The 13,564-nt window shown below is 41.0% G+C and overlaps 1 protein-coding gene across 2 annotated transcripts in view; it reads left to right on the top strand.

Annotated features, from left to right (window-relative positions):
• The window catches only part of ADGRL2 (adhesion G protein-coupled receptor L2), a 682,132-nt gene that overhangs the window by 288,487 nt on the left and 380,081 nt on the right, over nt 1-13,564 (top strand). The window lies entirely within an intron of this gene.

The raw sequence follows: 13,564 nt of genomic DNA on the forward strand, positions 1-13,564 counted from the left end.
CAGCATGTTGGGAGGCCAAGATGGGCAGATCACCTGAGGTTAGGAGTTCGTGACCAGCCTAGCCAACATGGCAAAACCTTCTCTCTACTAAAAATACCAAAATTGGCCAAGCACAGTGGCTCATGCCTGTAATCCCAGCACTTTGGGAGGCTGAGGCAGGTGGATCATGAGGTCTGGAGTTCAAGGTCACCCTGGCCAAGATGGTGAAACCTTGTCTCTACTAAAAATACAAAAATTAGCTAAGCGTAGTGGTGGGTGCCTGTAATCCCAGCTGCCTGGAAGGCTGAGGCAGATAACTGCTTGAACCCAGGAGGTGGAGGTTGCAGTGAGCCAAGATCACATCACCGTACTCCAGCCTGGGCGACAGAGTAAGACTCCATCTCAAAAAAAAAAAAAAAAAGTACAAACATTAGGCCATTAGGCCAGGCACAGTGGCTCATGCCTGTAATCCCAGCACTTTGAGAGGCCGAGGCAGGTGGATCACCTGAGGTCAAGAGTTTGAGACCAGCCTGGCCAACATGGCAAAACACGGTCTCTATTAAGAATGCAAAAATTAGCCACGCGTCATGGTGTGCATCTGTAATCCCAGCCACTCAGGAAACTGAGTCTTGAGAATTGCTTGAACCTGGGAGACAAAGGTTACAATGAGCAGAGTTCACACCACTGCACTCCAGCCTGGCCAACAGAGCACAACTCTGTCTCCAAAAAAAAAAAAAAGTGCCCAATACACTCAGAAGCTAGCAGAGTGAGACAGTGCAGTAACACTGGTGGTAAGGTGAGGAAGGCTGGTGTTCATACCTCAGCATGTGATAGTAGGTGGTCAGTGACTGAGTGGAAAAAGGAACAGAATCAAAAGATTAGATCCCTCACCCTCCTTTCTCTCTCCTTTTCTCTCTCTGCCTCACACATCTCATGTCTCCTAATTCTTTGAATTTTCATTAAAACATTTTTTTCTTTGGCCTAAAATATTTAGTTTGTCTCTCCAAATCTAACCTGAAATTCCACCTTTCTCTCATAACTCAAACCCCAAAAAATCTCAGTTGGCCATTTGTTCTTTAACCTCCGCACTCTACTGTACTTTTTTTTTTTTTTTTTTTTTTACTGGTTCTAGTTCAAGATTTGGGTCTTTCTACAGAAGTGTATGTGTGTATGCATGTCCTGTGTGTTTGAATGCATGTGTGTGTGTCATGAGATGTGCACTACAACACATAATTACTTCTCTTCCAGAAAATATAGATGCATATCTCTGTAATAAATCTCTTTTATGACTAAATCAACCTGTATTCACTACAGGTATGTGTGTCAATGTCCAGGCTGACTTACAGGATGCCAGAAAGTTCTAACATACTAAGGCAAATTTTAAAACTGCAAACTTTTGAAGTTTTTTCTTATATTTCACAGTGCCATCCATTCAACTCCCAGCATTCTGAATAAGGCTCACATGGTAACTTGTGCTGTCAGCAAGACTAGGAAAGCAGCTCAGGAAGAAAGGACAATTATGGAAAATATTTTGTAATGATCAACATGTGACTACTTGTGCATCCTCTTTTATATCCAAAAAAATGGAAGGAAAAGAAGCAAAGGCTGTTCTGTTAAAGGCGAGTCCTGCTCCTCGTCTTTTCTTAAACTGTCTGGCTTATTTATTAGGGTCTAAATATAAAGTTAGTAACTTGGCTAGGTTCAAGAACCGTAGTTCTTGAACTTTGTTTAACAAATGAATCAAATAACCATCTCCCAGGTTCAAGCAATTCTCCTGCCTCAGATTCCCAAGTAGCTGGGATTACAGGTGCTCACCACCATACCTGGTTAATTTTTTATATTTTTGTTAGAGACGGGGTTTTACCATGTTGGCCAGGCTGGTCTTGAACTCCTGACCTCAAGTAATCCCCCCACTTTGGCCTCCCAAAGTGCGGGGATTACAGGCATGAGCCACTGCGCCTGGCCTATAAGAACCCAATATCTTAAACAGCAGATAGACGAGCTACTTCGGTTAAAGTCGTGTAAGGTGGCCTGGAGCTCCTCATCCTCAATTCCCCATGTGGGACATTCTGTGGACTTGTGCAGTCCAGGGAGCTGCAGTCTGAAAACCCCGCAGGTTACAGCACTGCACTAAGGGAAGTGCCAGTTGCTTTCACAACAGACTCAAGTAAATGTAAGACCAACTCAAATTAGCAGAGAAACAGACACAAGTGCCAACTGAAAGCTCTTCGCTTACATTGTTGAGAGTTCCTAAGTACTAAGAACCGAGATGCTTTCAAACCTTAGGAGTGAGAGATTTCCTGGGATTCAAGACTTTCTTGTTTGTTTTTTAAAGACACTTCAAGTGCTGAGATACGTGTGCAGAACGTGCAGGTTTGGTACATAGGTACACATGTGCCATGGTGGTTTGCTGCACCCATCAACCGATCATCTACATTAGGTATTTCTCCTAATGCTATCCCTTCCCCAGCCCCCCACTACCCGGCAGGCCCTGGTGTGTGATGTTCCCCTCCCTGTTCCATGTGTTCTCACTGCTCAATTCCCACTTATGAGTGAGAACATGTGGTGTTTGGTTTTCTCTTCTGGGATACAAGACTTTCAGTGCTAAAATCAAGACAGTCATGGGCCAGTCAAGAGAGCTAGTCACCCTGCCAAGGTTACTTATCCTTTTTGAGAGTCCAGGTACCAAGTCAAATCTTGTCTTGCAGTGCTCAGAGAGTAGCGGCAGCATCTTCTCGTGGAGAACACAGCGCATTAGGATTCATCTGAGTCGTGCGTGTTTGGCATTGGAGAGCTCTAGATTCTCAGACAGGGGAAAGAGAGGAGAGAGAATGAAAACGTACCCCTGTTCTAAACCACAACACACAGAGCAGGTATACAAAGGTACCCCCACACACTTTGAGAAAGGCATTATGTTTATTCATTTTTATCACCATTGGTTCTTCTTTAGATAACAAAGCACTTACACATACTCTCTTTTCAGCTTCTGAGACAGGAAACTTTACAGATGAGATAGTGGCTGTGCTCTTTTCTCTCAAATTCAGTATCCAGAGTCCTACTAACCACATAACCTGAGGACATGATTTAGGGTCACAGGTGAGGACAGCACAGGAGCAGCAATTCCCGCGCATGCTGTAACACCTGCCACCCAAGGTCAGCATAAAGAGCCCTTCCCCCATCTTGCAAATTCCTCTGAATCACCCGTGCCCAGGGAGATTCAGCCCTGCTTAATTACAAGGCTGAATTCTAAATGTGCTTGGTGTTTGTCAAGTCAAGAGAGAGAAAACTACTGTCTGTGATTTACGTCTGCCCAATGATAAACTGTATTATTCAAGAAAGAAGAGCAGATGGCCCCCAAACAAGACAGTTACGGCCCATAATTATAATAGTTAGAGTACCCAGTGGATCTCCAGGACACCAAGAGAGCAAGAAATCTAACATTCATACCAAAGACATTTAAAGAAAAAGGAGTTTAAACTAAGCCCCCAAATAATAATACAAGTTGAGACCCTTCTTTATCACAATGAAAAGGTTTATTTCCTCATGGTACAGGACAGCAAGAGTGTGTGCTGTGAGTAGACCATGGCCCCAGGCAGGACGTGCAATGTCTTCATGATGCTATCAACTCTACCAAGAGCATCAGCTTTGTGAGCAAGGACCTTGCACTGTTTTGGGTTATCTAGGGAGAAACTTAATTCATCAAAGGCTGATTTACATCAGTCATTTTTGTCCCTTATTTCCATTGCCGACAGTCTGGTTCTATTGTCTGTGACGATTAGATTTTGCAGTCTTGAAAATAGCCATGCAAATTACCAAAATGTTTTCCATTTGAGACCTTATACATATTTGAATTAAATCAACTCTAAGCTGTTAAATGGAATTAAATGAAATAGGCGGAATTGGGTGACTAAAATTTTAAAACTTCTGCAAGAGGCTTTCCCTATCCCAACCTCTTTATTAATGGCCAATTGTAAATGACTTTCGCAAATGGAAACACCATTTGTCACTTTTTTAAACAAGTACTACAGTGTACTGTCTTAACTCCCCCCATTCAATTTAAGCATCAAGATTTATAGCTTGTCGTGAGCTCCTCTATCTTTCTGTTCCTTCTTTGTACCTCTCCAAATGCTCAAGCAGCTTTTTTTAGAATGAAGTGAAGACAGTTCGTAGTGAACTCAAACTAGCATTCTGAGACTTGACTTTCAAAAATTTGTATTCTTCCCTATTCCCTTGATTCTAATCTAAAGACTTGCTACACAGCAACAAACTCCACCCCAAATTCTAAACTCCTTCATTTCATTTGAGCTTTCTGCAATGCGTAGCCAAATTTTGGTCATCAGCAAATTGCTTTAGCATTTCTTTGTATAGTGGTGAATTTTATCAAAGATGACAGACACCTGAAACAACTTTTATATAGGCCAGTGAACATAGCAGGCTACCAACAAATGACCCGACATAGATACACAGATGCATGCGTGCGCGCGCGCACACACACACACACACACGTTTTGTTTATATCAACCACATATCTGCTTGTTTTTGCTTAAACTATTTAAGCCAGATACCCAATAATTTGGCACTGAACTCCATTTCTTCCCTTTCTGTGGCTTTATTTTACTTTTATTTTTGTTTCCTTTTTTCTCTTTTTCATCCCTGTGCCTCACACACATATGCCCAAATACAGCAAAAGCATATGCAGATAAATTTCTCAAGAAGATCAATGTGTGTGTGTGTGTGTGTATGTGTGCGTGCGTGCGTGTGTGTGTGTATGTGTGCGTGTGTGCGTGTGTGTGTGTGCGTGCGTGCGTGCGTGTGTGTGTGTATGTGTGCGTGCGTGTGTGTGTGTGTGTGTGCGTGTGTGTGTGTGTGCGTGCGTGCGTGCGTGTGTGTGTGTGTTGATGGCCTAGGTCTTTCATTTGTTTGTTGATTCATTTGTGGCTTTCATATAAGTACTTGACCTCTGCAATCATGTGACTATAAAACCGCAAAGTCAACTGTTGTACATTTTGATGAATCAAGCACTTTAAACAATGAAATGCCTCTCGATTATTTAATGTTGACTTTATAACCAAAGCAATGCTTTCATGAAGTGAATCATTTCTATGAACTTGCAGAACTCAAGATCTCTTCACCAACTTCATTTCTTAACTCTTTATTTTCTAATTTTCATAATTCTTCAGCTAAGCTTTCCTTTGAATCCTGTTTATAATGCCCTGGACTCAATCCCAAGAGTGTAATCTTTCTCTGAGTTACTATGACTGTTAGTATAGGTATGGCACAGAATTAATAATTATGCTGATGTAAGTTTCCCTAAATGCAACATTGAGTATCAAACACACTCTAAGTTAAACCAAAACTGTATTAACCAACCAACTTATTAAGCATCTATTTCCTGCCAGCAAATGCATTAGGCTCTGGGGAACTTACTGGTAAATGAGATACATGTAGTCCCTGCTATCATGGGATTTATAATCTAGTGATAAAATAGCCATTAAATACACAACCAAGTGTGATAAAGGAAGCTACAATAGAAATGTCCAACCAGGCTTTTCTTTTTTTTTTTTTTTTTTTAAGACAGAGTCTCACTCTTGTTGCCCAGGCTGGAGTGGAGTGCAATGGCATGATCTCACCTCACTGCAACCGCCGCCTCCTGGGTTCAAGAGATTCTCCTGACTCAGCCTCCTGAGTAGCTGGGATTACAGGTGCCTGCCACCATGCCCAGCTAATTTTTTGTATTTTTAATAGAGGTGGGATTTCACTATGTTAGCCAAACTGGTCCTGAACTCCTGACCTCAGGCAATCCACCCGCCTCAGCCTCCCAAAACTGGGATTATGGGTGTGAGCCACCGTACCCGGCCCAATCAGGCTTTTCTAACTTAGAAAAGGCTGGTGACTCAGGAAAGGCTTGTCGAATTAAGTGTTTTCTAAACTGCACCTGAAAGGATGAATAGCAATTAGTGAGGCAAAGATGAGACCACAACGTTTCAAGTTAAAAGGACAAAAGGTGAAATTCAGGAGGTAAGAAAGAACACCTTTCCTTTGTTTGTTTTTTTAACTTTTGCATCACATATCAATATATCCCTTGTACTGTTGAAACATTTAGCTATGTAACTATACACATTTTGGAACATTTATATTTTTAGGAATCTCTCTCAAAATATAGTTGCCTAACTTCCTGACATGACTTGACTTGTAATTAACTAAAGATAATAAGAGGAAGAAAATAGGATCTCTCTTTGGTACCTTCTGAGTTTAGAAAATTTGACTAATTCTGATGTTTTAGTTGCAGTATTCTGGAAAGGTGATAGAGACCAAATCCATTAAAAGTAGCTTTTTTTCCTTCCGCTGAGTCTCTAGAGTTTATTCTCAAGGGCATTCTCAAGGCCATAAACTCATGAACCTTACTAAAGTGAAACACCTTCATAATATTTCTCTGAGGGCCAAGGAAGGGAAGCATTGTGCATGTGTGAGCATTAGGCTGCTCTTTAAAAGGATGTAGTAAGTGGGTTTCACTGTACTGGCAACTCTCGTGGGTTCATTTTTTCGGCTACACTGAGCAGCACGTTCATATCTGATTTTCAGTGCATTTGCTCCTAGTGATCTCTCAGTGTTTCTGCTTCAGGAAGGTTCACTGTTCAGTCCTTCTTCCTTTCTCTGGGTGAAGGATGGGTCAGAAGGTAGTATCAGCCTGCGAGTCCTTGCCCTGAGCACCTCAGAACCCCGCTGCAGATGTTCTCTATGCATGAGGCACCCGGGAAGGGAAGGTGAGACTTTCACTCCAGAAAGTCTCCAGCTTCACAGCATAATGAAAGCACGGGTATTTTCTTTGCCAGCTTCGTGTCCACATTCGTATTACTTTTCTAAAGTCTTTAGATCTCATTAATAAACATCTTTATTAAGGGAAAAGGAGCCTGTATTCAAATAAGTTTGGGAAATACTGGATGAAAAAAATTAACTAGGCTTATGTATGTGTTCTTTAGAAATCCCTCTCGGGGTCTTTAATATGCTCATACGCATTGTGGATGTTTGAGAGAAAGAGGTTTAGGTATCCCTTACTCATCGCATTTAGCCACTAACGGTGCTTTTCCTCATCTCTCAGGGCTGCTGTTCCAAAAAGCATACTTGGAAAAGCACAACTCTCCTACTCTTCTCCATTGCCTGATTGAGACCAAGAATTCTTTCATTTGTTGACTTTCCTTCTACACATCTGTTCTTCATTCTTCTCCCCAGTATTACTTGCCCATTTCTCCATTCTATTCCTTCGCCCTTCTCTTCCTCTTTTTATTCTCTTTTTAGAAATTTAAAATTACTAATGAGTGCCTGGGAAAGTGCCTTTGAGATCTCAGGCTCTGGTCAAGACTCTGCAAAGAGATCACCAAAGCCCTCTGCTCTTTTGAGAGGTTTACATTGAGAAAGAGGAGGTGAGATGGAGAGGAGAACTAAATAAGTAAGCAAATACATGTAAAAGTGATGTTTTATTTTTTGAGGCAGAGTCTCACTCTGTCACTTAGGCTAGAATGCAGTGGCACAATTTTGGCTCACCACAACCTCCGCCTCCTGGGTTCAAGTGATTCTCATGCCTCAGCCACCCGAGTAGCTAAAATGACAGGCATGTGCCACCATTCCCGACTAATTTTTGTATTTTAAGTAGAGAGAGGGTTTTATCATGTTGCCCAGGCTGGTCTCAAACTCCTGGCCTCAAGTGATCACCCACCCTGGCCTCCCAAAGTGTCATGAGCACAGATGTAATCCAGCAACCCTGACTCATGCACAGGTGTATTTTATCTACTACTTCTTGTAAATTAAACCTAAGCCCACTGGATACAAGTAACTCTTGGGTTCTATTTGGTAGATAATAGTTATAATCATCTCAAGCTTTGAGATAGAACAAAGTAAGCTCCTACCAACAACCTTGTTTTTGACTAAAACAAGACTCACAACAAATTCTGCCACACATAAGAACTTTATTAAATAAAACGTATTAGCCCCCAGGCATGAGACAGTTAATAAAACCTGTTCTGTATTGGTGGAGTGCCATCTCTCTGTCCTTTTAGGCATTCCCTCCACAATCTTGAATGAATGGTTCACTCAAGACTGATGTGACAGTATTCCAGAAGCAGTATTCTGCCACCCTCACTGTCAACATCAAGTAACTCAGTCTTTTAAACCAATGTCTGCACATGGAAGATTCGGAGATCAAGCTTTGTAATCCAGTCCTAAGAATAAAGGGTTTTCCTCTCCGTATCTTGTTCATGTCAGGTTGGGGGATATAACCAAAATACTTCTTGACACATCCACCTTGAATTTTTCTAGCAGTCATATGCTAATTAACAAAGCACTAATTTCACCAATAAAAATCCACTTCTGACATTCACTATGCTAATTAGTGCAATATCTTTATCAGAGATAAAGATAGCTGAAGTGCTTGCTTGTAGTAGCCTCCTCTGGAGTGTGGCCTTTCACTGTCAGCTAACAGCCTCCCACCTGCCTCTTGGGGAGCGAATTCCTGATTAGAATGCTAGCTGCACCAGGGGTGCAGCTTCAACCAACCCATCCTTAGATCGTCAGATCTATTCTATTTTATGTAAATTACAGTGTGGCCTCTCTAAGACCTATAAAGGAAACAAAATAGGTTAGTGGCTTGGGTTGTTTTTTTTTTTTTTTCCCCCTAGGAGGAGGACAGTGGAACAGCGATACCTAAAGATATTCAAGTTAATGTCTGAGTTTAGAGAGCAGCTAGACTTAAGACCATTTTAGTGAATTGCATTCCAGGCAGAGGTAAAAGGAAGTGCAGAGGTTCGAATGCAAACGTAAGCTTGATGTGTTCAAGGAATCGACACAATTCCAGTGTGCCTAGTGCAGTAAGACACCATCAGAAGGTGAGGAGATAGGATCAGAAATATAAGGAGAAACTTGATCACTGAAGGCCGGGTTAAGAAGCTTGGATTTTATTCCAGGTATAATGGGAATTTATTGCAGAGTTCTTAGTAGGGGAGCAACATCAAATTTATATTTTAAAAGAGATCTCTGTTGAGTGAGGAGAACGAATTGCAGATGGGCAAGAGAGGAATCTGAGACCACTTAGGAGCTTTTGTGGTCCATAAAAGAGATTATGGTGGTCTAATTTAAGGTAGTATTAGTGAAGGTGGGAATTAATGAAAAAATTTCAGGATATCTTTGGACATAGAGCCAGCAGAACTTAGAGATTAAAGGAAATTAAGAGGCAGAACGAAGGTAAAGAAAACAAAAGCTTAGTTTTGGGCTTCTACAACTAGGTTGCTTGTGCAGAAATCTACTAAGATGGGGGAGGATTGAGGGAAATACAAGCTTTAGATGGGAGGGTGTAAGCAGGGGATTAATATCATAGAAAGACATCATCAACGTGTATATTAGGAACTACTTGTAAGGTCACAAATTCTAAGCCAGTAGTTCTCAAGCCAGTTTCTTCCATTAAGGCTGGTCAATTTTTTCAGAGTTTGTAGAAATTGCTAGAGGCACAGTAACACCTTCAGAAGCATCATGCTATCCATGCCTTTCAGCAGTTCTGCGATCGATAATTCTAGCCTTCTTATCTTAAGTCTCTAAAAGCTTTGTGAAAATGAAATGCAGTTCTTCATATAAAGACAGGAAGCCCTACTAAAACAGTCACCGGCCACATGGCAATTACTGAAAGAAGAGATATATCACAGCCTTCAGACACAGGAGATATAGGATCAAATTCTATCTCTGTTCCTGATTGACACTATGACTTTGGACAAGTCTGGAAGTCTCAGTTCTCTCATTTGTAAAAGGGAAATAATCTATGAAGTGAACATTGAATCAAGTAATGTATGTGAAACTTTTTAAATTGGGTAAAACCGCTATAATCTTGTTACGACTTTTATTATTATTAAAAAATTCCCAACAACACACACCTTATTTCCGAATGCAATAAATGTGAATCCCACTCAGTGAGATTCTACATGTAAGGCCCTTATTTTACAGACTTTTCTATGTATAATTACCAACTTTAACAAAAATATATTCTCCTGAGCCTTCAAGAAGTGAGCCTGGATAATAAATCACATTATCTCTTAACTAAAAATTATTCAATCTGATATCATTCAATATTCAGAGAAATTCACTGCAGCAAAACCACCTAGGGAAGTTTAATGAAACACGATTTCCTAAGCCTCACCCTAAACCTGCTGATACGGTTTGGCTGTATGTTCCCAACCAAATCTCATCTCAAATTGTAATCCCCATGTGTTGAGGAAGGGACCTGGTGGGAGGTGTGTGGATCATGGGGGAATTTCTCCCATGCTCTTTCCGTGCTGGTGAGGGAGTTCTCACAGGATCTGGTGATTTGGTAAGTGTCTGGTAGTTTCCCCTATGTTCTCTCTCTCTTGCCTGCCACCATGTAAGACGTGCCTTGCTTCCCCTTCACCTCCTGCCACAACTGTAAGTTTCCTGAGACCTCCCCAGCCATACAGAACTATGAGTCAATTAAACCTCCTTTCTTTATAAATTACCCAGTCTCAGGTAGACTCTTTATAGCAGTGTGAAAATGGACTAATACACCTGCAGAACTAGAGTTATTGTGAATAGGACCTAGGAATCAGTATTTATCAAATACTCCCCTGGTGATGGGAATGCAGCTGGCCCACAGTCTAACACCCGAGAAGTTAGTTTGTGGTAAGCAAATGGAAATGCAAAGAAGTGACTGACCCAGTAGCACAACTAGATTGAAAACTTGCTTTCCAATCTGGATCAATATACCTTCCATTTTATCTCCTGGGCACCATCAGGGCCTGGATCTTGCTAATCCTTCTAAATAAGAAAATCTTGATAGGTAACAATAGCAAAAGCCAAGAGTATGAAGTAGCAATAACATGTACCACAAAAATAAGCAATACTCTTTGAGACTAAACTTTAAAGTGGACCCAAATGGATCAGTCAAAGCAGGTTAACAGGATGAATGAAATCTGGCAGAACATACATTATGCACATAATACTTGGTCTCTCCCACGTGTTTGAGGTGGGATTCATTGGCAATTGTTGGTTGTGGAACTCCATGGATAGAGTATGCCTATTTTCTGTCAGATGTGAATGGAAAATTATATATCAAAAAGAGAAGGACAAAACAACAACAACAGCAAACAAACCCCTAATAACTCAATTAAGAAATGGGCTAAAGACATTCCTCCAAAGAAGACATACAAATGGCCAACAGGTATATGAAAATATGCTCAATGATACTACTCACCAGAGAAAGGCAAATCAAAATCACAATGAGATATCACTTCACACCTGTCAGGATGACTATTAATAAAAACATAATTAGCACTCATTAAATGTTAATCATCTTTGTTGTTATTATTAAGCTCTGTGTACCATGAGAGGTACTATAGATGCTAGATGATTGTGACATGGTCCCTGTCCTCAAGAAGACTACATAAATAGGGGAGAGACAAGGAAATAAATTAGTACAATTGTATAAATTTTGAAAGTATGGACTCTGGAAGCAGATTGAATCCCAGTTCTGCCACTTAGCAGCTGTTCAATCCTGGGCTAGTTACTTAACCTAACGAAAAATTACCTTATCTAAAGAACTGAGATCATTATACTTGTCTCCTAAGGTTGTTGGGATGATTACAAAGATAATGCATGTAAAATACATAGCACAGAGTCTGGAACATAATTAAGTGCTCAATAAATATAGCCATTATCATTGTCAACTTGTTATGTTAGAAATGGTCAGTGAGTGTGATGGCAGTGCCAAGGAAAGCACCAGAACAAACTCAGGGCAGGGATGTTTCTGTGCATGAAAGCCTGGGAAGGGGGTGAAGCCAGAACTGAATCTTGAAGGTCATATGGAGATAACCCAGAAAAGAGAAAGGAATGGAGCTCTGAGCAGATGGTGCTGTCAGTAATAAGGTGGGATGCGATCAGGGAGCTACAAATAATTCAGCCTGCAAGCAATGAAGAGTGTAGGGAAGGCAGACATCTGAAAAACTGGAAGATGGACAAAAATAGTGAAGAAAACGTCTCCTACTACAGGACCAAGAAGCTTGGGCCAGATCCTATAGGAAGCCAAGGTCTTTAAAAGACTTCAAACAGAGAAATGGAATTATCAGATTGTGTTTTTAAATGATGGGGATAAACAGTGTGATCCAATGGTATAAAAATAGCTGAGAGTGGGGAGGGGTTAGCACTTGTAAATGTGAGCAATGCCTATGAACATTTTCCGAGTTAAATGACTTTTAAAACAATTTCCATTGCTGATTTAAGATACTTTGCACAGATGTGAGAGCGCAGTTTTTTCCTGATGGAATCTCATTTTTGTTCTAAATTCTTTATATCCTTTTGTTTGCCCTCATTTGTGTTTACACCACCTGTCAATTTAGTATAATCTGTGATTTTAATGTGTTTTCCCCCCTTCCAGATCGTTATTAAATGCGCTAAATAAAACCAGACCCATCACTGCCTCTGGCACTTCCCTCCCTGAACACTTCCACTTAGTTCAATACGCCGATTGTTATTGGCATAATACCTCTAAACTCCTTGAAATTTCCTTCCTACTTCTAGTTCATATCTGAAAACAAGATAAATAGACAAAGATATGCTTCCTCATTGGGCAAGACCCGGACCTTCTAGTTCGGTCCTGTGAACCTTAACCTTCTCCATTTAATCCCCTGCGAGGGTACATACATGAAGTCCAAAAAAGATGTTACTTAATGAGACACATGTCAATCAATGAGTTTTTGCTCTCTGTTGTTGCTCACTGTGCTCTTCAATACAAATGTCCTAATGGATAAACCTAATCAATCTCTTCATTCTATACTATAGTAACTAGGGAGCATGCGAATTGAGGAGAGAGGCTTCTGAAATCAGGCTGCATGGCATTGAACTCTCTTCTTCATTGCATAGAGAGTAGGTCTCTCCCCAGTAGTCCAAAGATTTTTTTCATGTAAACCTGGAAATGCGTTAGTAATCACAGACATTCTCTCAGGCATTCCAATCACCCCTGCTTCTCCATCTCTCCTCTCCTTTTCCAGTTCTACCCCTAGATTCTGAAGGAAGTCAAAGTCAGGGCTTATGGGCGTATAGGAATGACACGTCTAACAAAAGGGAAGAGGCTGTCACCACTGCAGGAGGCAACTCTAAAAACAGATATGAGGCCAGGCACGGTGGCTCACGCTGGTAATCCCAGCACTTTGGGAAGCCAAGGCAGGTAGATTGCCTGAGCCCAGGAGTTTGAGACCAGCCTGGGTGAAAACCCATCTCTACAAATTATAAAAAAAAGGAATTAGCCAGGCATGATGGTGTGCACCTGTAGTCCCAGCTATTCAAGAGGCTGAAGAGGGAGGATCACTTGAGCCCGGGAGGATCACTTGAGCCCAGGACGCAGAGTTTGCAGTGAGCAGAGATCACACCATTGCACTCCAGCCTGAGTGACAGAGTGAGACCATGTATCAAAAATAAAATAAAATAAAAGCAGATATCAGTGAACCAAAAAGCAGTGGATATAAACAAAACTTTGCAGACCATTCCTATCTTGGTTTCTAGATTTTGCTTTTCTGTTCATCCCTTCAAGGAGCATTAT

This window comes from Saimiri boliviensis, chromosome 11, assembly GCF_048565385.1.
Source record: "Saimiri boliviensis isolate mSaiBol1 chromosome 11, mSaiBol1.pri, whole genome shotgun sequence".
NCBI classification, from domain to species: Eukaryota; Metazoa; Chordata; class Mammalia; order Primates; family Cebidae; genus Saimiri; species Saimiri boliviensis.